Genomic DNA, 5,291 nt, shown 5'->3' on the forward strand with positions numbered 1-5,291 from the left:
TATTCTTTTTAAAAGGTATTACAGACGTGTTGTTGACAAAATAAAATTTACTGTTACTTGTAAATTTCTATTACATTTAAAAATCCTACAAATACTGTCAATATGGCCGATGCAATGGATAATAAGTCATGTTACTTTGTTCATGACTTTTTTTTATTATTCAATTTGTCTCTTGATAGTGAACCAATGATTATGGACGATGTATAAGGTTTCAAACATCGACTCCTATGTCAAATGGGTGACGAGAACCTGTTGAATAATTATCTGAGATTAATGATTTTTTTTTTTTAATATTTATGAAAATAATCATCACAATTTGATGGATGTTATTTTTATTAGTGAATATGATTTTCTATAAAAAATAAATACTAGGAAAAACATTTGCTATTTGCTATGAATGCAAAAGTGGTGTAAGTCAAACCTGGGGTTTTGAAATATTCAAAACTATTGGAGAAGTTTTATAACGTTTTTAGCAAGGAATAACAGCTGTTCCTGTAGCAACTAGTCATTCACAGGAATATTCAACTATTTAAAACGATTTAGAGTTAGCAAAGAAAATACTTAGTAATTAAATTGTAATTTTTTTTATATATAAAAATTAATTTTGATGATTGCAGAATGACATGACTTTCGTTCTCGGTAGCTTTTTTGTTCTACAACCCGATTTTTTACCAATGTTGAACCAATTTTTAAGAAAATGTGAAAAATCAAATTACATTTTTTTCCATCGAAATGATAATTATTTGGTTTATGTATTACTTGTGTCTGAGCAGAAATGTTTACACTGATTTGTAGCCCACTTACAGTAGCTTTGGTTGCATATTCCGCTGTCGCTATGACGGGGAAACAGCGAGTGCCACACACTCTGAATCCTAAACAGGCGTTGATTACCCGGTGTCGTTAGTATGTAGCATGCTACACGGTTAGCGTTCTCCTTGACGAAGCCGGCGACAGACTCCGCGAAAGGTCCCTGTGTCTGCAGTTGTCAAATATTGACTCACTAACGAGTAGCTCCCGTAGACTTTGTGTAAATAGGGTCTCCTCTTGGAGAAGAATCAAATATTTGGAACGATGAGGTCATCGTGAGATCAGATCAGTCTGGCAGTGATAACGAGTGTGACGCATAGCAGTCTGATGGCCGTTCCAAGTTTCGTCGTGACGCGTCGTTAATAGAAAAACTTTCGTTTGCTTGGGTAGTTTATATATACAACCATCTTGTATTTTTTACTTTATTCAATATCTTTTATTATGCAGCCATTGCGAAATATATTGAAAAAATATGCATTATAATTTCAAAACGTTACTACTTATTTTTGTTTAATACATGTAGATTTTCAAGCACCAGTGGTGTAAGTATTTTTTTTTCTTGTATCCTTAATAATTATTTTAGGATTCAAAACGGCTCTGCTTTTTGTAAGGGTAGGTTGATTTAGCAGTTTTAACATCACTTTCCAGGTTTTTTCATTTTAGCCGCCCGATACAATCGAAAGCAGAATTAATGTCGAAATCAGTGTGTCTAAGCTTGAAATCATAAATTGAAAAAGTCCTAATTTGTCGGCAGGTCTTTCCATAGCAAAAGGGGATCTCTTTTGAAAATGTTTATTAGATTCACGTTCAACAGAGCAGATCTTACTCCAATGATTACTAAACATCTCAGCGAAAACATAATTAAAATATAAACTGAAAAAAAAAAAATTCAAAGATGAAGGTAAAAGGGACAGACTTTTTGACGGAAGCTGGCTAATGAAAACCCGACCATATTTCTTACTGACACGAGCCTTTATGAATAATTGGTCAAGGGTTATCGCTCTGAGTGTGACAGGTCTCATTACGATGGGTGGGGGGAGGGGCAAGGGGTTGGTGGAAATTTACACCTAGCTCCCCTTTCATTCAGGGATTAATTTAGCTCTTAAAGGTCCGTTTTTAGGCGCACCCGTAATTTCGAATAAAAAAAAAATGAAAATAAAAGAGAAAAGCCTGAAAGCTTGCGGTGGTAGCTCTCGCAGGAAGGAGACGTTAATTAAGGCGGCCTGGAGGGCATGGAGGGGAAGGAGTTGCCTCTGGAATGGACAGGGTTCTGGAAATAATTATAAAGATGTAGGCAACAGCTTATTCTTACCATTGGTTCGAGGTCATTACTACGGACCGGATTTTAGTTCAATTGTATCTTTTGATCCTTAGCTTCAAATTCCGCCAAACCTCGACATAAATTCAAATCATGGAAAACACATCTAAAGAATAGTCATTTTATATTGCTCGTTTTAGGATTTCTTCACAAATTTGCACGTTTTGAAGTTTTCTGCATACATTTTTTTTTAAAATTTATTTATTTAATGTGATTTACAACTGTACAAATAATAAATACAATAAGTAAATATGTTGTATGTTTCATATACACTTGAAAATCTTGGGAAGGAACCACCCATTAGTGGTACTTCAAGCATTAATTTAAATTAGAAGTTCCCCTGGCCATCTTCTTTCATACAATTTAGTGCTTGAAATAAATTTCTCATATTATAGTATATATGTCAATATTTATACATCTTATTTTTTTTTCCCTTATGTACTTTATGTACTCTTCATTAGTCCGTTCAACTTTTTTTGTGACTTGTGATCATTCCATTTTGTTTTGATTATATTACATTATTTGTATTATTATTTTACACTATGCGTATTATTTTAAATAAAAATTAAACAAAGAATCAATTGGTCTTATCAATATGAAAATATCTATAGATTTTTAATCAAACTTTTTAGTTTTTTTACATTAATTTATTATTTGTTATGTTTTTGGTCAGTAGTATATCGGTACGTAAATAAACAATAGACAAGCTAAGCGAAAGAATATGCTATGTAAAATTAAAAATAGAATTTTGCTTGAAAGAATAATTGTAATTTCTCCTGTATTTTTTGTTCATAAAATTTAAAAGTTGCGATGAATGTCGAAAAAAGAAACAAAAATAGGAGAAAAAAATATTTATTAGTATTTCATGTATCACCCTCCTTTTCAGGGCTTCATCAGAGATGATTTCTGAAGGTAGAATAGAAAAAAAAGAATATTTTACCTTAAGGACTACTGATTTAAAAAGATGAATTTATAAAGGATTATATTATTTTTAAAATGAATAGCTATAATGTTCCAGTTCTATGGTTTTCTAGCTATTTTAAAAACATTTTTCTATATTCTAGAAATGATTTTTTTTTTTTTATAATCCTAGTCTAAATTTTAATGAAAAATGGATAAATATAAACTATAAAAAGATTTGATATTTAAATTAAGGAGATAAGAGGACATTTTTTTTTTCTGGTTGAAAACACTTTTCCGGAAATAACAATAGTAGACTAAACCTTTTGAGTCTAAATTTTCTAAACTCAACCTTATTGTACATCTGAAGTGTGAGGAGGGGCACCATTAATGACTTCAGCTTCATAGGCATTGTCGTTTTTGAAAGATAGTGATCAATATTCAGTAAATAATTGGTATCTGTTTCACAATGAACAGAAACCTACATAGAATATCTACAAAATACGCATGGATTCCAAATACAAATTCTTAGGAAATATTTAGTGCGTCTGATTTTTAATAACATATTGTAAATAGTATTCCAAGAGATAAATATTAATAGAGTTATGAAAAAAATATATATGTATTTTGTTTTTGTTTTTGATTTTTTTATTATAATAATTCTTTTTAAACCCCTAAGAATATACATTTTTTGAACCCAGCCTTGTTTCACATTTGTAACATACTGGAACCATCAATAATAATTATAACATTAGTTTAAATGGATCTATTGAGAAGGGGGAGAGTTACACTTTTCGTCTAATATAGGCCAATTTGCTCTACCACGCTTAAAAAAGTTCCACTTTTTAAAAATCACTATTGCCTTGTTTTCGTGTATTCATGCTTGTTGTGATATTAGTTGAATAGTTTTCTAGGTTAATTTAATAATAACCATAGAAAATGAGCAGACTCCTCCAAAAGGAAATTAAGACAGATGATAATCTTTTAAGACGAAAGCCCAAGTATGGAAATAAAAATTATTAAAAAGGACGTGAAGGAATGAGGTGCGGCAGCCACCTCAAATTAACGATGTCTTTCTGAAGGAAAGCTTTAAAAAAGAACAAAAGCAAAACAAACTGCCTCGGATTGTAAACATTTATTCTGACAAGCTAACAATTGAAAACATATTAAATAAAACCTTCAGAAACATAATTAAAATAAAAGTGTCTTTGAAGATAAAATGAAAGAATAAACAAAATTAATTGATATAAAATAAAATAGTGCTGGGCGAACTCCGATGGACCAGAGACGAGATGGGTGCTGAAGAAAATATAATCAACTCCAAAAGGTCAGAGAAGGTTTTTCAAGTACAGTTGTTTAAACGTGCCAACGTCTGGCGCTCTAATAATAATTTGCGCAGACATAGTCTGATGAAGATATTTGGTGAACTACATAAAGGCGACTGGGCGACTGATATTAAAGTTGTCTTGTTGCTTGGAAAAATAATCCCTGCTAGCAACTACCAATAATCATAATAATAATCCCTACTAATATATCCCTGTTGTTTCTGCCTTCAAATATTTACAGTAAAAAGTAATAAATAGAGCTACGAAGGAGTTTTTAAAATAAAAACACACTTCTAACGAAAATACAAAATAAAAATGTAAATAAATGAAAAAAAAACTACGTCTATTAACAGATTGATATAATGTGGCGTGAACAGTCTTTTAGGAAGCAATTATAACAAATTATAAAATAGATGATATAAATTAGTATTCCGATAAGTTGATTTTAAAAAACTTCTCAGAGATTTATCTATCTTAAATACATAGTTTAAATTTTGTACCAAGAGCGTACCGAGAATCAAAAGTAGGGGGAGCAAGGCTGTGACATTCCAGCACCGAAAAGGCGAATGAAACCAACATTTAAAGAAAATTATATATAATCATAGCCATGATTTATTATTAGTTATTACAATTTTTTTTTATAAATATAAAATATATTATGTATATTAGATAGTTATTATAATTATTTGCTGGGAAAAAATTAATTTTTATTAAATTAATAATTTTTTCACTACTTGGGGGGGGGGGAAGGAGGCAGGTGATAAAAAAAATAAAAAGTGCTGAAGAATAAATCAATTTTTACGTTTAATAAATGATATTTTGCCTATTAATTTGGAATTACCTTACCAATCGCAAAAAAAGTTAATAAATTAAACATATAATCTATTACTTTAAGTATAATTTCCGAAAGAAAAAGAGATAGTTTGTTACATGGTACGTGG

Source organism: Halyomorpha halys, unplaced genomic scaffold (assembly GCF_000696795.3).
Source record: "Halyomorpha halys isolate HHAL.00 unplaced genomic scaffold, Hhal_1.1 Scaffold1189.1, whole genome shotgun sequence".
Lineage (NCBI taxonomy): Eukaryota > Metazoa > Arthropoda > Insecta > Hemiptera > Pentatomidae > Halyomorpha > Halyomorpha halys.